At 40.0% G+C, this 24,603-nt stretch overlaps 1 protein-coding gene across 1 annotated transcript in view; it reads left to right on the top strand.

Annotated features, from left to right (window-relative positions):
• The window catches only part of SEMA6D (semaphorin 6D), a 579,833-nt gene that overhangs the window by 385,901 nt on the left and 169,329 nt on the right, over window positions 1-24,603 (top strand). The window contains exon 4 of the mRNA XM_058737838.1: window positions 18,420-18,451. The gene's annotated coding sequence lies outside the window, so the exon portion shown is untranslated. The remainder of the gene's footprint in view (window positions 1-18,419; window positions 18,452-24,603) is intronic.

Below are 24,603 nucleotides of genomic sequence, written 5' to 3'. Positions count from 1 at the left end.
TTCCTTAGCTCTTTTGGGACTTTCTGATTTGACCTTTCACTTAGTAGTGCTAGACCATTTCTGTGAAATTCAAACAGTTTTCAAACCCTTTAGGAATATGACATAACCCACCTGTCCGGGATGACCTTTCAAAGCCACTTCTAATTCTGTCCTCTGACTTAGTCGAAGAGTGATTAGATTTTAGGTCTCAGACATACTTGTATGGAGAGGAGAGACAGAAGCTAGAATTTCCCAGAAAATTTAGCCTACTTACAGTTAGACTTGAGTCTTCCTTCACTCCTGATGAAATGAATTGCAGGAGGCTTTCCACATAACACAGGGCTCTGTGTGGTGGTATTTCTGCCTTCCTTCATCCATAGTTCTGCACAGACTCTTCAGGACAATCCATAACTAGAAATATGTATTTGCAATGCACACAAGGAATGTTAGAGATCTTCCATGACTACAAAAGTTGAAGGACCTGGGTGGCTATCATAATAATTTGCAGTAGTTTGGGTTTTGTTTTTGTTTTCATTTTTGCATTTGTCTTCAAAGAACATTTGCCCCAACACAGCAATTTTGAAATTCCCGTCATCCTATTATTACCTTCTCACCAAGAGCAACCCCCACACTGATGAGAATAACTGTAACCCTTGAAAGAGTACTCTGGTCGGTGGGGAAAGAAGAAAGTCAAAAGAAGAGCTATTCATTCATTCATTCATTCATTCATTCACTTGCTGAATGCAGCAAATACCAGCTGAAAACCTACTATGTGCCAGGTGTTTAAGATACAGGAGTATAGCAATGAATGAAACAGGAAAGTTCTCTGATCATGTGGAGCTTAAATTCTAGTGAGCGGAGCAAGCAAATGCCATCAGATCTCCTATTAATGCTCAATTGGAAAATGTGAATTTATTCCAACGCTAATGACATATAAGGGAACAGTTTCAGCACCATGTGAATTTCATGTTTGCCTATGCATGATTTCATCTATGGGAAATATTGAAACACAGAAGACCACAGCAAGCTCAACTGAGTCACATAGGATAGGAATATGCCAAATGGGTGTGTGCACCCACCTCAGACATCTGCCAGCCACCTCGGTTTTCTGAGTGTGTTATGAGCCACTTCTGGCATTTCAGCTGTCCATCTGGCTTCACATCACCCCCTTCCAGCACTTCACAAGAACTCACAAGCTGCAGCTCTCCCCATGCCTCCTTCCACAGGCAAACCTCAAGTCTTTTTCAAGGTAACGTGACATATTTACTGCAGTGTATGTGTATATCTTGAACATTTAACATAAATAACACCACATTACTATTTTTATTGTTTTCATCTTTTTTTAATGTGTCACTGATGAAGTTTTTGAGTATTGGGCCCACAACCCCATTTTTGCCATAATACCCTGTGGTTCACATTGTACAATGCAGGTAGCAGTGATTTTTAGGAACACATAAGTGACGTTATGGCAGAACTATTTGCAAACAAGCACACTACCAAATAAACAAGGTAATTCCAGGTAGTGGTAAGTGCTTTGCAAAAAAAAAAAAAAATTAAATCAGGAAATGAGATTGAGTGGCCATGGAAAGCTCTCTGGAAAGGTCACATATGAACTGACATCTGAATAACAACAAGGGGCCAGTCATGCAAAAATCTGGGGCAACAGAATTTCATGTGGAGAGGTGGGACCTGGAGGGGAATTTGAGGGAGGGGATGTGTGCAGAGGTGTGTGTCCCAAAGCAGGACGCACACCTCTGTGTGTGCTTGGAGTGCTGGAGGAACAAAGAAGGCAGGTGCACAAAACAGAGAGGTGGGAACAGTAGCTGGGCCTCAAATCCTATAGATATTGTAAGTCATCGGAATTTTAAGTGTGATGAAGAGCCATTAGGAGATTTTTTTTCACTACTGAGAGCGGAGCCCACTCCGTTTACAGATGAATATGAAGTCTGGAGAGTTTACACTTCTTATACAAGGTTACATCCCAAGCCAGAACCTAGGTCTTCTATCTTTCTGATGGGCATAGAATACATATGCAGCAATCTACAGATGAGTCCTTCATTTGAACACTGAGGAAGAAGATATCGATTGGAAATTTTTCTCAGATTGTCCAAAAACAGATTCCGAATCCATCAATTGCTTCCTCAAGCATGATGATAGTGGGAAGAAGTCCAGTTTAACCGGGCTCTGCCTGGTATCCTGTTTCTTTCCACTGGTACAAGGAAAATAGACCAGACAAAATGTCAACTAAGCCATCATAGATGTTAGCAAGATTTGTAAGGCAGCCAGTTCTGCTCAGAGCAGCTGCCGGAGCCCAGATCTGCCTGGCCGGAGTAGCGCTCTTACGAAGTCTAATGATGCAGTCAGTGGGTATGTGGATTGTTCTCTCTGTTCTGCTAAGTGACATCAGACAGGAGGCATGAGAATTCCCTGACAGTAGATTACAAGGCCTAGCAATGAGTCATTGAAAGAAGTTACAGGAGGGGCGCCTGGGTGGCGCAGTCGGTTAAGCGTCCGACTTCAGCCAGGTCACGATCTCGCGGTCTGTGAGTTCGAGCCCCGCGTCGGGCTCTGGGCTGATGGCTCGGAGCCTGGAGCCTGTTTCCGATTCTGTGTCTCCCTCTTTCTCTGCCCCTCCCCCGTTCATGCTCTGTCTCTCTCTGTCCCAAAAATAAATAAAAAACGTTGAAAAAAAAAAAATTTTAAAAAAAAAAAAAAAAAGAAAGAAGTTACAGGATTTGTCTTCTTAGATGGAGTGACACTTGTTTTTTTTTATCAAAGTCAGTCAGAAGATAAAAGAATAAATTTAACCAGACAATAGGCTAAATGCCACAGGGTAAATGCTTTGGTCAAAAGCAGCCTGTTTGGGGTTTCATTCTACACGAAGCAAAACAGGCAACTGCCTCTAGGGTGTGGTGTTAAGAGAGTGCTCAATATCCGCTGTGGGTAAGGGGAGGTGTCACCTGTGTGCACCACCCTACAGCCTTGAGCTCCCCGCACTGCTTTTTCTTCCTTGTTCTGCCTTCTTTCGGCCAGTCACTGCTCCTCATTCAGGACTTTCTTTTCTGTAGAAGCCTAGTGAGGGGAAGGTGAATGGTGAGATGCTAAGCAGAGCTGTGAGTCTCAGGCTAAGCTTCAAAGAGTTTCTTTCCAATCCTGCCCCTCACCCTCAGCCTGTCAACTCCTTGAGGCTATGGCAAGATCCACATGTGATTACTTACTTTCAACTCCTAAACCTCATTCTCCAAGTTCTCTATTGCCTCATTTCACATCTACATAATCCGGAGTCCTTTACGCAGTCACTGCTATACCTTTATAGCTTTTCCAAAGCTATTATTCACTAAAAAAATATTACCAAGCCCTTTACTCACACAGGGTACCAGGAGAGAGGACAGGTCTCCATTCATTACATAAATCAATACATGTTTATTGAATGTAGAATCTGAGCTGTATCCCCTTCAAGTGCTAGGAGTTCATCTATGAATAAGACAGACACCTGTACTTCTAGACCTTCTCCTAGAATGTATGTCCTTTTGGCAGTATAGCTCTAGGGTGGCCCTAAGAGCATTCCTCAGAGGCTGTTGTGTTGCTTACTAAAAATTCAAATTCCAGGACTCACTCCAGAACTTCTGAAGAAACAGTTGCTAAGGATGGAGCCTTGGAATCTGCACTTTTGTAAGCTTCTATAAAAACTAAGGTTTAAGAACTGCTCTGAGGAATGAAAGGCTGTAGCTAAAGAGGTTCTTTCTCCACCGTAACAGTCTAGCTCAGGAGCTAGCAGATCTGCTGCTGGTAAACCCTTCAAGGATGTCTTCTCTAGGGACTCCTTGCCTTCTAGATACACAGGGCTGGAAGTTGTTTGGATCCTGGATTTGAGGACACCCAGAAAGCTCTCATGTCAGCAAGGAGCCATGTATTTTGTGAAGATTACTTACTTTGGTCCTCTTTTAAAATCAGATAGTCCTAGGCGTGGCTTGGCAACACAGTGGCTAATTATTTTTCTCTTGGTGGAGATAAGGGCTCTGTATCCATACTGTTGTCGATAGCTAACAGAGAGCAGAGTCCTACAGAAATGGGCATTTGTATCCCAGAATATGTCACTAAGATGACGTGCCAGTCTTCTGGGAAGCTAGGCAGCTGTGACAGCATTAGGGCTTAGGGTGTCCAGATGGGAAGGGAAGGAGGGGGGAGAGGATGGAGAGAGTGCCAGGAGGACAAAGAAATGTCTGGGAAGTCTGAGTTCTCCTACATAGCTTTGCCAGTAGCCTGATCTGCTTCAGCTAGGGTCTCCTTAGGACACACGAGGAGTAGACGCAGCCTCCTCTGACGTCCTTTGACCACACTTCTCTGCAACTTGCCCACATCACTGATCCCTTCTGCCCGATATGGGAGAGTTTAGGTTTGTGTCTTATCCAGACATACATCGCTATCACCTGCCCTTGTTCAAGGTCCCTTACGCCAGTCTGTAAACTTCTTGAGGGCAGGGCAGTATCCATCTGTGATTCATTTTTGCCACCCCCACACTGCCTAACAGCACTTACATGTAGAATGTGTTGAATAAATATTTGTCAAAAGAATGAATGAACAAAAACTGAACGGATGGAAATTTATAGAGGTCAGAGCCTGGCTCTGCCTGATTTATTCAGCCCCTGGCATAGCATCCCATGCAAATAGCCATTTAATACTCGTTTTTGTTGATCATGAAAGTGATGATAAAACCCTGCAAGGGATGACTGAGGATAAGACTCTTTATTGCTGGTATCTTTTGTTGTAAGCTGCCTCAAATCTTTTTTAGAAGCAGGCAGGGTATAAATAATAAGTAAGTGGATAGGGCTTTAAACCCTTGGGTCTGCTCCAGACTCTTCAGCCCCTCTTTCAACCCCAGGGCTAAGCATCCTTCTGGGGTTGGGAGGTGAAGAGAATTTTTTTTTTCATTCATTCAACAAATAAAGTTTGAAAGCCAGGCCCTGCTTCTCTTAAGCAATCACCTTGCTCCAGGGTTTCTTGATGAAGTAACTTCTTGCAGTCTCCTTCAAGGCTATGATTCTTGATTCTGCTAGGAAATGTTGGGGATATTGATGAAGTAATATTGATAAAGTCGCAGAAGTGTCAGAGATTCAGCTGGCAGTGTCTCAATATTCTCTCCGTCTATCTAAATACACCAGCACCTGGTGAAATTGCTTTAACGCTTTGTTTGGCAGCTGTTTATGTCAAGTCCGATCTTCTCCTAACGCCCCAATGAAACCTGATGTGACCTCGCATCATGTAGTAGACGTGTCACCTTGTACCAAACCCAGAACAAAGGTCTTACTTCTTTTTCAAATGCATCAAAATGGGAATTATTTATGATCAGATTTACCTTTCCTGAACATTTTGCTTCTGGTGGAAGCTAAATTATACCAGCTGATTAAAACAGGCAATCAATGTCTGTCTATCAGAGGTGTCTTAACTTGCTATATATACTTTTGGTAAATATCACAACATTATTTTAATCTGTAAATCGGATTTGTCAGGTCTGATTCACTTAAATGGCTCACATGCCCCAAATTCTCTCTGACAGCCCAGATGTGGGAGTGTGTCCTCATCTTGAAAAGGTAATATTGCCTGGGGCTTGTTGCGAGCTTAACAGAGGCAAGAACACTATCTGGCAAGAAATAAGAGAAAGACAGACCACCTTTCCTATAACAGGTTTCGGCAAGCATCCAATGCATCAGCCATGAAGCATCTTTTCACAGAAATGGGAAAGTACTGACTGAGGTAGGAGAGAGGCCAAACCTAGATTATTTCTATCAACAGTACTATTGATAACAATAACAAAAATTTATCCACCAATTACTGTGTGTCACGTACTGTGCTAAGTAATTTATAAAAATTAATTATCCCATTCAATCCCTACAGCAACTTTGTAAAGTAAATACTAATTTATATGTTCTCAGGTTGAGAAAAGTTTAGAACCTTACTCAGGATCTATCCTTGTCCAGACTAGAGCCCTAATTCTAGGCACACAACCTCTCTATATGGTGTTATTATAATTAATTGACTTTTTGGCAAAATGATGGGACCAAGGGAAACCATTTATTCAGGATTATATCCCTACCCAAGCTTCCTGTGGTTCCCCAAAACCTGGCAGTACTCACTTCAGTAAACCTTGTTTGTTTATTGTTTCTCAGCATTTTTAGATGAGCAACTCTTTCTATAATTAAAAAAAAAAAAGATACTTACCTTTAATATCTGTTGTATGTAAAAATGACAAAAGGTGCCTTTTAAATGCGTTAATTATATGCGATTTATTGTGGCTTCTTTAGATGTGTCTGTGGTGTATCCTTTATTTATTGTATAGACAGTGCATAGTGGGCATAAGAATTCAGGGGCCTCTTGCAAGAAGTGACAGGGGCCCATGATGAGATAAGAACCAGCATCTAATTTAGAAAACACAGCAAGAATGCTAGAGAAAATTCCAAGAACTCAGCAATCAAAGCCTCAGTTAGTGTGCTCTTCTTATCATAAGGCAGTGAACCTCACTGAGTCTTCATTCACTTACGTTGCCACAGGAATAGCATGTTACCTACCTCCCAGATTGGCTTGCAAGACGAAATAGGGTCATCTCTGTGAAAGTGCTTTATATGTTGTGAAATATTACACAAATGCAAATAAATACAAAGCGGTCGTATTATCCACATGTTCTGATGGCCAGTCATTGTATAAACAAGATTTTACTTTGGGAAGGTTAAACTACTTTTAAATCAACACTATTTTAAATTGGAGTTCTATGAGCAAAGCCTCCCGCATGCGCCAGCAGCTGGCTCATAGTAACAGTGCTTCACTGAATTCAACTGAATTTTCTTCAACAAAATTCCTACAGAACAGATGCATTCACAAGCGCCCCCCCCCCTGCCCCTTAGCCATCAATTTGCAAAGAAAACTCTGTTTTGCTACTTGTTTTGTGCTAGAACTGTTATTTAAATGCAGGGTGAGATTTTCAAAATGAAATCTGACAGGTTTTTTACAAGACCTGCCTGTGTTTATGTTCATTCTCTTCTCCCCAGGGTACTTCCAGTGGGCTGGGAAAGCTGCCAGAGGGGTAAGCTGGAGGTGGTAATCTCCAGGGGATCTGAGTTTGAGGGCGAGGAAGGGAAGAACAGAGGACGATCACAAAATAGGAGCAACAGACAGGAAGACAGGGCTTTGGCATTCCTGGATAGGTGACCAGGGAAGAAGCCCCGTCCCCCAGCTGGGGGAGCCTTGGGCCCATGAAAGGAGCAAACCTGGAAAAAAAACCAGGATGGCTGGGAATGGAGAAGAGTCCTGGGAGACAAAGCTCCCTCCATCCTGCCTTGACCCCAGGCCATGTGACTCTTCCTGGGTTTACAAAGAACCATCACCTTGTGTTCAGTCCTCCCATCCAGACACTCCTTGTCTCATCTTTCTTCATTCCACTTTACATCCCTGCAGACCTGCAGGTCCACACTACACCGTGCTGCCGCGTTCCAGACCTTTCTGGAAAGCACTAATTTTTTTTTAAAGTAAGGAAATCTAAATAGGTCTTCTACAAAAACTATTAGTCTTATATTGAAAACTTCACATTCTATTTAAGTACAGCTAAAGCACAGAGAAGAAAAGCAGGCAACTGGATGGAATATTAAAAACAAATGGGCCTTCAATACCCTGGAGCTGCGTTGGCAAGCTTTTTATGTAAAGAGCAAGATAGTTAATACGTCAGACTTTCCAGAATCTAGAATAATCTATTCTGCCATTGTAAGCAGCCAAAGATGATGTGAGTGTGGCTGTGTTCCCATAAAATTTTATTTACAAAAATAGATGGTGGGCTTAGAGTTAGCTGACCTCTCCTGTGAAGCAATAACAGTTTTTTTAAGAGGTACCACTTTGACATCTTGGTAAATTGTAAAATGCCTGGATCACTTTCCCCTTCTCCGTGTGCATGGCAGTGAGCTTGCTGTTACAGTTAATGAGAGTTGAGCTGACAACATTGATTCACCTGGACAGATGTGTTACTTCTGGAAAGAGCCACTGGAAGGTTACACGTGTGCATTGACTTTCATAGGAAAACTCTAAAGAAAGATAACTGAATGCCTAACTAATGAGGAAATTCCCCCGCTGCCTATGGAAACACCAAGTTGAAGGGGCCTCTTCTCCTTACACCTGCCCCTCCCCCAACACACACTCCCAATCCCGCTAGTGGGAGTTGGCCTGCCAGAAGGATCCCCCTACAGACTCTGGCCATGACCCCAGTGAAGTTTCTTTTCTCACTCTCCAGGAGTCCTTCCACCTTACCCTTCATCTCCAGGAGTGTGGGTGAGGCTCGTCTTTCCTGGCATTTAGCTCAAATGAAATTTCAGCAAGGCCTGCTGTCTAGGGGCAGAATTTTAGCCCTTTTTCTTCTCTACCCCAACCCTTCAGAGAATACTTTATGCCCACCACTGACTTCACTTCTCAGGAGTCGAATCTCTGGTACCAGCCTTTCAACCTCCCACTCCTACCTTTCCTCTTTTGTAAGCCATGCTCCTTGGGCTCCATCAGGTCTTTACTCAGGGAGAAGTTTTGAGCTAGCACAAGAACTGCACGTATTTGAAACCACAAATCACATGTTTAAGAGTGCCGAGAGCTTCCCTCGCAGGCATTTGCAAGTGCTGTGTGAAGACCAACATCTGGATGTTGTCTGCAAGTCTATGCCTCTATCGTGGCTCTGTCTGTGAAGGAAAGTCAAGTCCCTGGAAGAATTTAGAGAGTGGGAGCAGGAGCTGAGAAGGCAGTTACAATTCGACCTGACCAGTATTTCCTTAAAGGATGGACTTTTATGGTGTCCTAGGAATAAGCAGAGAGCCAGAGAGGGGGTTTGTCAGTCGTGAACTGATTCTCAAAGGAGGCAATTTGGCAATGTCTACAGACATTTTTGGTTGTCACAACCCAGGGAGGGGGTGGTGGAGGCATACTGAATGGCATCTTGTGGGTAGAAGATAAGAATGTTCCTTGCCCTACATCCTACAATGCACAAGACAGATCCCACAACAAAGAATTGTCTGGACCCAAATGTCAATAGTGCCCAAGTTGGGAAACACAGAATTAAAAGTGTCTCTCATTCTGAAACAGTTCTGCACTATCAGGAGTGAAATGATATCATGAGTGAATAGGCTGACTTAATCACATGAGGGTCCCCTCAGGGCAAGTTTCCTTCAGGGTGTGAGGGTGGCTGGACAGCAGAGGGCACCACACCTGCCTGGATTGTGGCTGCAGGAAAGGGTAAGTGGATGAGAGGAAGCACTTTATTGGCTCCTGCCCCTGTGTTAAGCTGTTGGCCCCCTCTCGAATTTGTTTTCTCCCTGTCTGTGGAGTTCTGCCTTTATTGCGGACACTGCCTCTTGCCCCTCTGATTCCAACCCCCAAGGTAGGAGACCCCCAAGGAAAGCTCCCACTTTATTTTTGTAACTACTGTACATGAAGAAGGAGCATGTCTGTTCTTCATGGGGGGAGTGACAAAGAGGAGAGGCTTCTCATCCTGCTTCCTGGCAAAGCCTTCTGATCTTGCCGACTCAGAGCCTGGTTTCTTCCCTGGGCTCTGAGGAGACTGCAAGTGTCACCATTTCAGAGGCCTTCTGCTTGGCCTATTGAGCTATGGGTTCCCTGGCTGTGTTTTTGCATCTTCTTTCCAATTCTGTCTGCTTTCAGTCTAGGAAATGCTTCAAATTTCTGTCTGTTGATGTCACCTTTCTTTGTTTTTCAGGGATTTGATGAATTTATTCTTATATCCCAATTGCTTTGGTCATTTTGATGGACTACAGGGAGGAAGGGAAGTAGATGTATAGGCCATGTCATCTTTCTGAAATGGTACCTCTGTCCCTTGAGTTAAAACCAAGGAGGTCACTGTGACCTTGTCAGTAGAATGTGTTGGCAGAAGCCAGATTGCAGTAAGTTGAAATGATTTCTGTAAAGAAAGGCATTTTGGTTATCCATTGCTATGGGACACACCACCCTAAAACTTAATGGTTTAAACCACAATTTATTGTTATCTCTCATGGTTTTGTGGGTTGGCTGGGTTCAGCTGGAGGGATCTAGATTGAGGTCTGTTATGAGCTGAATTGTGTCCCTCAAAAACATACATTGAAGTCCTAATCCTAAGTACCTCAAAATGTGACCTTACTTAGAAATAAGGTCTTTATAGATATAGTTAAGATGAGGTCATCCTGGAGTAGAGTGGGTTTTAATCCAATACGATTGACATTCTTATAAGAGGAAAGAAACACACAGGGGCAATGCCGTGTGATGACAGAGGCAGAGAATGAATCAATGCAGCTGTAATCCAAGGAATGCCAAAGATTGATGGCCACCATCAGAAGCTAGGAAAAGGCAAGGAAGGATTCTTTGCAGAGTCTCAGAGGGAGTATGGCCCTGCTTACACTTAATTTCAGACTTCTAGCCTTCAGAACTGTGAGAGAATAAATTTCTGCTATTCTAAGTTATGCAATCTGTGGTACTTTGTTACAGTATTCCTAGGAAACTAATACAAACTAATACAGGATCTCTCTCCTACAATTGCAGACAGATCTTGACTGGAACTGCAGTCATCTGAAGGTTCTATTGGGCTAAATGTCTAAGAGGACTTCCTTCACTCACAGGGGATGCCTCACCTGGGATGATAGGAACTGCTGGGGGCTGGATGGATATCGTTCTCTTTCTCCACTCCACCTCTCCACATAGCCAGTTTGGGTTTTGAAATAGTACAGTAATCTCGTGTTGATTAGACTCTTTATATGGCATCTAGCTTCCCTAAGAGCAAGTGTTACAGGAGATCCAGGTGAGAAGTGCAAAACTTCTTTTGACCTACCCTCAGAAGTCACATGATATAACTTTTTTGCATTCTTCTAGCCAAAAAGTAAGTTCTAAGTCCTTCTCAGCTTCACAGAGAGGAAACTACACAGTGACATGAATACCAGGAGAAATCGTTTGTTGTAGGGTCCTTTTTATGGACTGGCTAACACAGAATGAGGATTGGAGGCAATTCTTTAAAGAAGTGTGACTTACAAGGACTAAAAAGGTTGATAGAAAGTTTTCATTTGTTTTTTGATTGGAGATATTGACGGAAAGATGTACTAAAAGTTGAAAGCTTTAGATGGTAGGAGAAATACCTCTTTCATTGTATCAGGAGAGAAGCAGGGGAGGATGGGTAGAGACACATAAATGTGTGAATAAAGATTGCGATGTGGATGTATGGAAGTTTCAGGATGTTGAGAGCCCCCATGTATTGACTTCTACTGTCTCTGGGTTTGAAGAAGCAAGATTATCTACTGACACTGATAAGAAATGTAGAAGAGAGAGAACCTGGGGACAGTGACTTTTTGAGAGAGCCACAGTAGAAAACAGAACAGGAAAGAGACTTAACTGTAGTAAAAATAGGACAAAAGACCCCAACACTAGTCAGTATAAAATAATAAACTGTGCAGGGGTAGGAGTGAAATCCATGGGGGAGCAATTATTGCCCACTGTCTGGCATTCTTGCTGATATTTTCTGAGTCTTCTAGCTATAATGTGAATCCCAAACGTGAACTAGATGTTATTTCTGAAATCAAGGTAATGGGAGCTGGGAAAATATGATCATTGTTTCATAAGTACATTTCATTAAAAATCAATACCTTTATATTTGGTAGGCCATAAGAGAAGGGTTAGTGGGTAAGAAAAATGTGAAAAAGAGTTTGCACATCTTATCTAAACACATTTAGAGAATGCCCTGCCCTGTTGTGGACCAATACCCCTTCATTGCATTCAACTGTACTTGGAGTGGGAAAACAAGACTGAAGTATGCATTTTTTTTTCTGACTCAGACAGCACAGATTAATTGTATCTCATACAAACTTGGAAGTCATGGTTGAGCCATTTTGCTGTGAATGACTTCCTGGGTGTGGGTGAAAGACAGATCTATTTTACTCAGTGTTAATTTCAGCTGTAAGTGTGACCATTTTTGTCAATGATCATGGACTGAGTTTCTGTGATTAGTCATTTAACTGAATGGTACTTGCAAGCTAAATAGAGTGTTTACAACAAACCCCTTACTTAGGAGATGGAGACTACGTCAAATTGCATCCTATGAAAATTACATAAATAAAAATTTGCATCTAGAAGGGCCCTTCATGAAAATTATGAAAAGATTGTAGCATTTTTTATGTGCATTGTATAGTAGCTTTGTAATTGACAAATTGTAAATGTAGTCCATAATACTTTACATCCCACAATTATGCATCAAAACTGCATATGTATATATTGCCTGGTTCATTAAGAAAAGTGACAATGTTGGCAATCACATTAATTGTTTTTCTTATCAGATTAGTGACAAAGTACCATAATGAACATAACCTTCCAGAAAGCATTCAGTGATGGAATAAACAAGAAGCTAGGTCTTGGCACAGGACAGATCATGAAAAGATTGACTTGCCTATATGCCTCTTCCTGAGACCCACAGGACTACTTCTCATCTCTGATAAGTGTCCTTGATTCTAACTCAGTCTGGAATTTCAGAAGTATTCATTCCTCTTTGTCCCATGGTTATTCAAGAGAAGATCTATATTCTCAATCCAAATAGGAGTTACATGAGAAATTTGGAAAATGAGCATTTTAATTTAAGCTCTTGGATTTGGACAATTGCCTGAAAAGACTTTCATTTTTTAAATAATCAGAAGAAAAGCTTCAAATGTTAGGACATTCTCCTTTCTTTCAAAAAATTGAAAGAAATGATTTCAAGGTGAAGTGACATCACAGTCAATTATGCCTGAGGAAATTTAAATTCATCAGTGCATAGACAACATAACTCACCATCTCCTGCTCAGCAAGAGGGACAGGTGCCGTTAAGTCGTACAAACTTGGAAGGATAATATTTGTTTCTCTGTAAAGCTGAAATCGTTATAGGACTCATTTTGCCCAATTTTCCCAGGTACAAACATATTCCTTGCCTTGAGTGTAGAAATTTCACTTCTTTTGCCCTGATCCCAGGGGGGATTCTCATTCCCCTCCTTCTCCATCTTTTGCTTTTCAAAGGCCAGTACTTACTCTGAAAATACTTCCCCATTTCTGAAGTTACCAAACCCAACATGTTACTAACAAGTGAGATACTTACATGTTTCTCAGGGACATCCACAGGTATACTGTAAATAGGTGTTAATTACAATCATTAAATCAGTGAGAGAATTTACAGAAAACATTCATTCATTTGTGCTTTGAATCTGCTGTTATTTGGAACCCATTGGACCCTGACACTGTCCTAAGCTCTACACTTTAGGATATGAACTTCCCAACACAAAGTGGACATTTAATGTTTATTGAATAGGTAACAGTGCCTGCTTCCAAGAAGCTTCCCATCTAATGTGGGAGGCAGATGTGTACACAGAAAATTACAATACAATTTGATGAGTATTCTAGAATAGGAATACCTACAATGAGAGCACAGGGAAGCAAGGAGCCAGGCTTGGGGAAGTTGCAAGAGACCCAACAAGAGTGGTGTGTAGGTTAGATTTTGAGGAACGCCTGGGTGTTTTTCAAATGAAAAATAAGGTTGGAAAAAGTGTGTCTGAGGGTGTGTGTGTGTGTGTGTGTGTGTGTGTGTGTGTGTATGTAGGAGTTCTAACACAGGCATTCTAAGCAAGGGGAATAGTGTGCGCAAAGGTGTGGAGGACAAAACAATGTGGTCTGTTCTGGAAATGGTGTTTACCGTAACTGAAATCCAGAAAGTGTCCGGATGAGGGATTGCAGAGTTTAAGAGTTTAAGCTTTGCCACTGGGGAATCAGATGATGGTCTAGTGAGAGACAAAGGTCACATAAAAAAAATTAGTAATTCTTCTAGTTAGGTGGGGGTAGACTAGGTTGAAGAGAATCAGTAGGCGGGACAGAGGTAATTAGGAGGCTACTGCAGGAGTCCGGGTACAGCTGATGGGGCCTGAAACAGACCCATGACTGGAGAACTCAGAGGAGGAGCCTGCTTTGGAAAAATGCTTCCTGAGGAAGAAAGCACAGGCATCATGGTAACAAGTCATTTGGGTTAATGTGTACAATGGAATCATCTTAGGGTACAGTGAATGAAGCATTGAGAGAGAAGGAGCCTGGGTTCCTGGAAGACCCCTTGGTACAGAGTCCTCATTCTACCAGGCCTATTTCTGAACCAGTGGTTCTAGAAGTTTTGTATCAGAATCACCCAGAGGGCTTGACAAGCCTCTAAGTAGTTAAGGCAAGCATCTCAAAAATTTGCATTTCAGGGCGCCTGGGTGGCTCAGTCGGTTGAGCGTCCAACTTCCAATTTTGGCTCCAGTCATGATCTCACAGTTCATGAGTTTGAGCCCCATGTTGGGTTCTGCACTGACAGCACAGCCTGCTTAGGATTCTCTCTCTTTCCCTCTCTGCCACTCCCCTGCTCTCAAAATAAATACATAAACTTTTTTTATAAAGGAAAAAAATGGCATTTCTAACAAGTTCCCAGGTGATGCTGGTGTCCTTCCCTGGGGCCGCATTTTGAGAACCACTGCACAGAACAATGTAATTGTATATACCAGAGAAAAACAGAAGTTATGTTGTTTAAGCCAATGTTATTTTGGTCTCCTTACACGCAGCTGAACTTCCCAAAATTATCGGGAAGAAAGAAGACCTGGAAGACATGGCTTGCCCTGATAGGGGTGGGAGAGCACCATCCCACTTATGAAGACCTACCTTCCTCCAGGACTTGATTCTGGACTGGCCTTGTGGTGCCACCTGCAGTGTTGGCTCACCCCCAGTTCACTTCACCAGTATTTCTTGAGTGTAGGTCAAAGATTCCTCCGGCATTACCATTAGGGAATGGCAGAATGGTGGGCCTGTTAGCTATAACTGGCATGTCAGGATGTGGAGCTGATTGTGGGAAAATCATAGAATGCTTGTCTGCAGAACACTAGTTTTGCAGAATGAAACACAGGTACTGTGTTTCCTGGGGTAAATAATTTTTTAAATGATAGATGAAATTAAGTTAACATTTTGCCTTATTTCAAGAGAACTCTAAATCTGTAATATTTTTCACTAAGAATTTATGGAAGGGGGTTATACTGTGAGGCACCCATAACCACCACCACACCCTTTTGTTCTAAAACCAGGAAATCCTTTATTTAGAAGCATCTCAGGGGATGAGCATTGTATCAAATAAACCCAGGAGAATACTGTCCTTAAGTTCTTTGTAGAAGAATTTCAGAGCAGTGGCTCCCAAAAGGTAGTTCATAGACCACCACTGGTTTGTGACCAAGTTATTATGAATCTATAGCACTATGGGAAACTTAAGGATAATACAATATTTTACTAAGTTTTTCTTTCAAGTTAAAAGTGGTCTTTATTTTGAAATTAGGTGCTTCCTATGCTTTTAGTGTTAAAGTTTTCCTTTTCAGTGAAATGATGGCCGTAGGAGAGATAATCAGTTTTCAACATTTTTATATGTGTTTTAAATTTAAAGTTGGCATCTTTATACTAGTCCTTTTGTTTTAGCTTAATTATATCATTCTGTTAGATTCCTATATATCATCTAGTCTGAATCTAACATTTATTGATAAAGGAAGTGACGTCCTGAGGCTGATAAAAAGTGTTAATAATATGTTTATTATCATTTATGTAAACTATGTGTATCAGGAACTTCATGGCACGTCTATGGACACATGAGTGCCTTTCATAACATTAATTATGCTAGGAAGCTGAAGGGTTTGTGTTGTCACAAGGAAAGCATGAAGTGTTTCATGAATTGATGGAAAATTAGAACCAGCAGGATGCCATGTGTCCATTTCACTATTTTGGTTTGAAGCAAATGCAAGACAGTACATGATTGATTATGATTAATTGTATTTACTTACATAGGTCTTTTTGTGGATATTTCTATCTGAACTGAGAAGGGGTAAAAATTAAGCAGACACCTGGGAATTATTTAAGATCACAGTTAAAATTTTCCATTAATCTTTCACATCACCCCTTTTGTAAAATAATCCTGAAGTTAGTTAACCTTCCTGCATAAAAGCTGCTTCACCTGAAAAAATGAAATGATTGGGCTAATTTTTTTTCTGAAGTCCTTCCAACTGTAAACTTCAAGGACTCAATGACTTTACCTGGAGTTAAACAATGAATAAGGACCACATTAATTAGTGTCTATATTCCATAAACTTTCTCCTTTTTCAGTGATTTATAGATAACCAAAGCATAATAATGTTTAGGGCAGGTCAGATATCTGGAAATCATAAAGGAGAAGGAAAAACATCTGCAAATAATGTACAAGTTGTACTTATATATTAAATACTATTTTTTTCAAACTTAAAATTCATTGCATGTGTATTTTAAGATGGAATATCATTTTTTTCACATTAGAGAATTGTTTTACTCAAATATAATATTCACACATAAAACCATATTATAAATATTCAGCTTAATGAATTTTCTCAAACTGAAGACACTCCTATAGCCAACAACTTAGAAATTCCCACACCTGTGCTACCTTCTAGCCATCCCCTCCCATCACCCAAATAACCACTATTTTGACCCTAACACCATATATCATTTTTTGTTTTTGTACTTTAAATAAATGTTTCAGATATAATATCTTAGTTAATGTCAGTCATTTTTTATTAAAGCATAATTGACATACAATGTTATATTACTTTCAGGTATATAACATTGATTCAATAATTCTACACATTACTCAGTGTTCACCATAATAAATGTAGTCACTATTACCATACAATGTTATTACAATATTATTGGCTATATTCCCTATGCTCTACTTTTCAACTCTATAACTTATTTAGTTTATAGCTAGAAGTCTGTACCTTTTAATCCCCCTTATCTATTTCATCTGTCCCCCACCCCCTTCTCCTCTGTCAACCACCAATTTGTTCTCTGTATTTAAGTCTGTTTGCTTTTTGTGTGTGTTTGTTTGTTTGTTTTATATTTTAGATTCCGCATATAAGTGAAATCATTTGATATTTCTACATCTGAATTATTCCATTTAGTGTAATATCCTCTAGGTCCATCCATGTTGTCACAAATAGCAAGATCTGATGGGCATTGAGGAGGGCACCTGTTGGGATGAGGACTGGGTGTTGCATGGAAACCAATTTGACAATAAATTTAATATTAATAAAAAACCAAAACAAATAGCAAGATCTCATTTCTTTTTATGGTTAATATTCCATTGTCTGTGTGTGTGTGTATATACACATACATGCCATATATATATATGAGAATATATATATATATATATATATATATTTATTTATATAAGAATTTTAATACACTTTCAGAACTTGCTTTTTCTATTTCCTTCCCTTTTTGAACTTTCCTGTATTCTTGAATGTGGATTTTCTTTTTCTTTTTAAAATCCAGTCCACTGTTGTGTACAAAGCACTCTTTCTGCCCTAAGGCTAAGAATGTTCTAGGTGAGCTAATCAATCAATTTTTGCCCATTAAGAAGGAGCACTGAAATAAAAAGAATGCTAACCTTTAGATTGATTTGGTAGTGGTTTGTTAAATAGTTTTCTTTTTCTTTTTCTTTTTTTTTCTAATGGCAAAACATCAAGAGGAAAAAGAGTCATACCTTAAAGGAAGGAAAAGCTCCTGGTCCCGGGGAATTGTGTGACATTTGGGGAAATTTTTTCAAATCTTGAAGTATTGATCAACCCTATATAGCATCACTTGGTGGTGGTAGTGTTATTTTAAATTGTTTCTAGTCCAAGTTAGAAGGTATGCATATTTAAAATGTAAAATAAATGCTTTCGGCCCAGGAAACTAGGAACATGACATGATGTGCAGCTTAACTGAACACCTAACTCAGCAACAGCTTTTGCACGATGCTGTTCAAAATACCTTCCTTCAATTTTCAGACACTTAGGCTTATAGAATTGATAGAGTAACTGATTTATTTTGTAGGATGTGAAGCTTCCAACTTGTTATTTCCAAGTGTGGGGTGTTATATGACTGATCCTAATGTGTGCTCTTCCAGCCCAACTGTTAAATTAGAGCAGTTCATGAAGAAAAATGAGATACGATGCTGCATTTCATGACACAGGGTGTTTCAGCATGAAGAAAAAATTTTCTCATCTGTGTAGGGAGATAAAATAAGACAGAGTGGACCAGAGATCTTCAAGTTGTTGAAAGTTAAAGAAAATAATAATGTTTGACAGCTACAGTGTCTACTCTGCCACAGTTTTTTATTCAAGAGGATGCTTTTCCTTGGCCCAACATATTCCTAACTTAATAGAGGAACTAAATACAGCAATTGGATTCAGGTCAGAATCCAGCTTGCCTTACACCATTCTATTACTTCAGGCAAGAGAAAATGACACGTGGATTTGCTAAATTAATAGACATACCACAGCTGTATTTAATACGGTATCATGGTGGCAAAAGTCAGAATAATAGAAAATTAATCCATCTTTCTTTTCTTTTTTCAGATTTTTGACCACACAAGCCAACCTTCTCCAAGGTAAGCAACATTATACTCTTCTCTAATTGTTGGAAAAATCCAATTTCATTTGATTGGCTTTGGATACATTTTTACTGGTGTTTCAAAATCATGAGTGTCACATACAAATGTGCCTAAAATTAGGTTTTTATTGGTGGTGTTAGTGATGAGAGCACCCTAGCACCTTGATGGCTAGACTACGCAGTGGACCGGAGGGCGGGAGGGAGACAGAGAGGAGAGAGAAAGGGAGAGGGAGAGGGAGAGAGACTGTCTTTTTCTTGCTTGATTAGCCCTTTTATGAGACAGCAGACTCTTCGTCTCTGATGTTCAGAGACAGAAGATTTCTTTGTGAGCAGCCGCTGTGGCAAGGCTTCCACCTCTACTCGAGCCTCCTTTGGAAGGATTAAAAGCAGGGTGCCCCTCAGCATGGCCCACAGCTCCTCAGCTCAGCTGAGGCCTTCCTGTCCAGGGCCAGCAGGACAGTGTTTGGCAAGTTGTTTAACTTTCCAGGAGTATCTGTCAAAAGTTGCAATTGAGGATGCGTTAATCTTATTAAAGAACACAATAGGAATCCTTTTTTTTTTTTTTTTTTTTTTTCATTAGGAAGTCAGGATGCATTTGATGTGCACCATCTGGTTTGTGAATACAGGAATAAGTTTTTCAAAAGGGCACATTTCCAAGTTCTATGTTTCATATGCTTCAGAAGGAAGAACCCGTAAGCAGCTCTATTTTTAATGAGAGCAATGCAAAAGTTAATAAGATTGGGGTGGATTTCCAGTATGTGCCATTTCTCCTAAACTACATGTGTTTGCAGTACGTTTGGCAGACTTGTCCTGTTTAGAGGCTGGGCTTCCAATTGAAAATTTTTAAAGTTCTCCATGTGTTAATTGGAAAATAGAGAGAGGCATTATTGGAGTAAGGCAGCTGGCTCCTTAGGCATTAATTATAGCTCCATCTATCATAAAGACTAGGATTTTAAAATTACCTCCTGTTATTTATTGTGTTACTTTTAGAAACTGTAAATTTTCCAATCATAAAAAAAATAAAGTTAAACTTTGCTGTGTATTGTATTTTTTTTGACAAAAATCTCTTTTAGGATGCCATCACTATTTATAAACAGTAAATAGTAACAAAACAGTGCGAAAATACAGTTTGCTATTGGCCCTCTCTGTCAAGTCCTTCAAAATAGTTTTTTTTTATTCAAATAAAAAAAAAACAGCTCTGGAATGTAGCCATCTCACTCTATACTTTATAGCATATACAGGAACATCTTTGGATCAGAAAAGCTGCTTTACAGGACAATTCCTTCAGCTCCCTACATAATTTTTAAAATCCTATACAGTAACAAACATGATTTGTGAGGCAATATGACGCTCTGCTTAACCTCTCAGTAATTGGAGGCATCTTCTGTTGTATTCCACAAGTCCAGCGCAGGCTGATGAAGGAAGCATAATTACATTACAGGCAATCTCATCTAAGGTAATTACAATTGTCGCCATCAATCCAATTAAAGAGGATAACCAGCTCTACTGAGTCAGAGCCATAAAGCTTTCCAACTAAGTCTAGGCTTTGGGATAAGGGTGTGATTGAGGATTCTGAGAATTTTCATTTGCCAGAATACTGTTGCTTATTAAAATAGATAACAATGTTGAGAGCGAGGGGTATGGAAAGAGATTTCATGTTGGTAGAGGTGTTTGTTTTTTTTTTTTCATTAGCTAATAACTCTCTTATTTGTAACTACAGAAATCACTGTAGATTCTCAACACCAAAGCTTCAGGCCACACACAATATTTACGAAGAGATTAACAGAGCATCACAACACCATAACAGTCCACCATACCCATCTGGCATCTTATCGTCAATTGGCTCTCCATCCCATTGAGCCCTTCTGTCTTGTCCCACTAAGAGATACATTACACCATCTCCTGAGCTCCATCCCTGTCTTTGTGCTCTATGGAGGAAGCTGGCTCGAGTAGCACCTCCCTGGAAGCTCTTGCACTGGTTTAGGTGGGGTCCTTGTGGGTGGCAATATGGAATATTGCTAAGAATTATAGAGGTGTAGTGGCGAGTAGATATGATGTCCTTCTTAACGACTTCATTCTCCTCGGTCTGTGTGGTCCAGACCAAATATAAGCTTTAGATATAGGACCCAGAAAACAAGAAATGAGAATGATGTCACTCACTGTGACTAAGATTTAGAAAGGGTCCAAGAGGGATTGTATTATGTCTGCATTGGATGATGGACCACATGAAGACACTGTTGTTTTCTTTATGTTTGTTCATGTTTGAAGAGATGTAAGAGGTAAACTTCTTAGTCAAGGAGGCAGGAGGGGGGAGTTTGCTGTCTAATATCAATGGTTCCCTTAGTCACCACTTGACATTCTTTCAGTGTTTCATACCCTGTCTTTTCTATTTTATATCCAGAACCTTCCACCTACTTGACCATTTCCTTCTCATATATTTTCATGCTCTCCCATGGGCATTGGGACTCCTTGCCAATGTTGGATGTATCTTTTCTTTTCCACATAGAGATTTCCAACCTGCTTTAGAACTTAACTCCAGGGAACCAATTCACCATGGTGAATGGTGGAGGAAGGACCAAAGAAAGGACTAGGTAGAAAGACATCTGGGCTCAATTTTCTATTCCTCTCCTACCAGCTCTGTGACACTGAACAAGCCACTAAAGCCAGCTGAGTCACAGTTTCCTTATCCGTAAAATTAAGCTGCTAATATCTAACCTGCCAACCTCATTTTAAAGAATATCTCAAATGAAATTATAAATGTGGGGAAAATCCTTCATAACATATAAAATTCCATACAAATGTGAGGGATTATATATACATGTGTTTATTATTATTAAGCCCACTCTACAGTGGTCATTTCCTCCTGTGGATTCCTTCAGCCCTTGCAGTTTAAATGGTACGTCTTAAAATGCTCCATTTGTGTTTCTTGGTTTATTGTTTTTGCAGTTCCTGTTTGCCATTGAGTGTTTAAGAAACCTGAAGGCTGGCACCATGTTGCTTACTTCTTTTCTGTTTTTCCCATCATTTAACTTGTTCTGTAACTGCCTGCCATAGGATGATTTGTTGAGGCATTGTATAGTGTTTGTTCTCTCTGTGGTTTTCCTCCCACCACTGCAAGCACATGGCCCAGCTTGGGCCTGAAGAAAACATGCTGCACTATCAGACAATAAGCACATAAAGGGCCAGGGTAGGAACAGAAGGCCAGAGGTCCTCTTCTTTGCTTTGGCAATGACTAAGACCATGGCCAGATGCTGAAAGATGGAGAGGAAGAGGCTTCAATAATAACTGAGCTTAGATTTCTCATCTGTCTAGTAACATAGAAATCAGGGACCAAATTAACTTGATTTTTTTAAATGAAGAAATGAGACATTTTGTGCACATCTAACTGTTTGGATTAAATAAGGCTTTACATAAAGAAATGATCAACATGTAACTGTTATTACAGAATGTAACTCCTAAAATGATTCTAGAACCCATCTGATCAGATGAAAATAAAGCCTCAAGAAAAAAATAGAGCCTAAAATTCTTGAAGCTACTTAATTTCTTAGGAGTAGAAGGTACGATATATCATCACTTCTGCTCTATTCTGTTGGTCACATGGACCAACTATAATACAGTGTGGCAGGGAACCACACAAGGGCATGAATCCCAAGAAGCAGGGATCACTGTGGGCTATACTGGAGGCTGGGTTCATATCTACTGTGATTTTGCTTTCTTTATATACAGATGTTTTAAGGAAATCTGGTGTCCCCATGACTGTGGTTTCAGTATTATCAAGAGTGTGATTTTTTGGTAGGTGATGATCTGACATCCATTTATTTTACTAACCTCTTACTGGCATTTGAACATGTGAGCTACTGAAACAAAAGCCTGCTGGTGATCCTCACTGGAATTCTCAAAGCCTAACAATGAGCCATGTGTCCAAATCAGACTTCTAAAGGTAGATTCTGGCAATGGAAAGATCACTAGGCACAAACTGTGGGACCTGGGCTCTGGTACTATTCTTGCTACTGAGTGGTAGTATGACCTCAGTTATCCCATCTCTAAAATCTGAGAGTCAGAGGAAATGATCTATGTTGTGCCAGCTGGTACTAAAATGTATACAATTCTAAGTCTCAAAAGTGTTTAAATCAAGTGATAAGGATCACATCAGATGTTTTTGGTCAATATGAGATCAAGGACCTTGGAATGTGGTTAGTTGACTCGGGGAGAGTAAGACCTTATATTTCTTTTTTAAAAGTGTATGAAAAACATATATGCCTCCTTCCGTCTGTACCAAATCCTCTAAGTGACTCTCAAAATGGTATTTCCAGCATGCCATTTGGAATTGACTGGTGTGGATAGATCACAGATCATCAAACTAACAAACAACCTTATAAATTTCCTGCTCAATCAATTCATAGTTCTAGAAACTGAGGCCCAGGAAGTTTAAGATACTGTCCTAAGGTGACAAAGTATGTTAGTGGCAGCAGCAGATTGCAATAGGAAATGCCTTGAATCCTTGTCCCTTTCTACACATACCAAGCAGTTGGTGTATTTTTCCTCCATTTATCATAAGGAAATATATGCTTATCTTTTATTTAAACAAACACACATGTCAAGAAGTAGAGAATTATAGGGGGCCTAGGTGGCTCAGTTGGTTGAGTGTCCAACTTCAGCTTCAAGTCATGATCTCGCAGCTTGTGAGTTCAAGCCCAGTGTCAGGCTCTGTGCTGACAGCTCAGAGCCTGGAGCCTGCTTTGGATTCTGTGTCTCCCTCCTTCTCTGCCCCTCCCCCGCTCACGAGCTTTGTGTGTGTGTGTGTGTGTGTGTGTGTGTGTGTGTGTCTGTGTCTCAGAAATAAACATTAATTTTTTTTAAATGTTTATAAGTTTTAATGTGTTTAAGAAGATATTTTCATTAAAAAAAAAGAAAATGTTTTCATTGAGTAGTACAGGCTTCATTACAATATAGTTCCCTGTTTTGTGAATCTTGTAAATGAGAAATTTTGTTCTTATGAGAAGAAACTTCTTTGGAGAACCATGCAATATGGGCTTGTTTGGGCCTATTTATTTTGATACGTTTGGTACTGATGAGGCATTGGAAGGGGGTCACTGGCATTTTTTTCAGGCAAGGGAAGCTGGTGGTGGATGAGGGCTGCAGACAAGCAGAAGGCCTCGGGAGAAGATGTCAGGCTTACGCTGGGCTTCTGCCAAACATTTTTCTGGCGACTTTGTTTTCCTGTCTCTTCTCTTTGTCCCTTTCTTATCTCTTTTTGGAGCTCTTTGTACTGTCTTTGATTATAACTGAGGTCATAATTTGGCCTCAGAGAGTGTACTATATTCTCCATTCTCAGGATTTTTATTTAAAAGTTTTCCAGCTTACATGTAAACAAAGATTCTGTTCCTTTCACAGTCAAGATAATATTATTATGGAATGGCTCATTTGTGTGCCAAATGGGAGTAGACTTGGATTCTCTTCCATTTCCTTAAAGGGGCATCATTATAATTTACTTACTTCAATGATTTAAAATATGTAGAAGTCTTTCATCCATAGATTATTGATCATAAACTTATCTTCCTTATCACTAGCAATTATCTTTCCTAGACTGACCTAAATGACCTGGTAATGACCAAGGACTAGACTAATTATATATACTAGGATTAGTTTTACTTGTAGAGGAATTTTCACCTGTAGATTTCAACAATAAACTCTGAACTCCCTCCCTCCTTACTTCTACTGGAAAGAGACAACAGTTCTACAATACCTGATATTCTAGAAAAGTTACCAGCTATATTTTGGGTTTTTTCTCCATTATTCCGGAAGGAAAGAGACTATATTTTTGGTTTTTCTCCATTATTCTCTTCATAATTACCATAATTCTCATTTTTTCATAAGTTAAGTAGTAGCATGTCAAAACTTATAAGCATCAAACAACCCCCTATGTGTAACTATGAATATATATATATATATATATATATATATATATATATATAATATTTAATTATTACCTATAAATATATATTATTCACAAAGCATAGGTGCATTTAACTCTTATATAAGATTTTCTCTGGGTCCAAATTCAACCAAACATCTCAATCTCCTCCCTCTCTCAAAAAAAGCAACATTTTACTTATCTGATATATATGTATTTTAACCATACTGTCAGCA

This window comes from Neofelis nebulosa, chromosome 7 (assembly GCF_028018385.1).
Source record: "Neofelis nebulosa isolate mNeoNeb1 chromosome 7, mNeoNeb1.pri, whole genome shotgun sequence".
NCBI lineage: Eukaryota > Metazoa > Chordata > Mammalia > Carnivora > Felidae > Neofelis > Neofelis nebulosa.
Note: the sequence above shows the minus strand (reverse complement) of the source record. Positions and strands in the feature narration are given on the sequence as shown.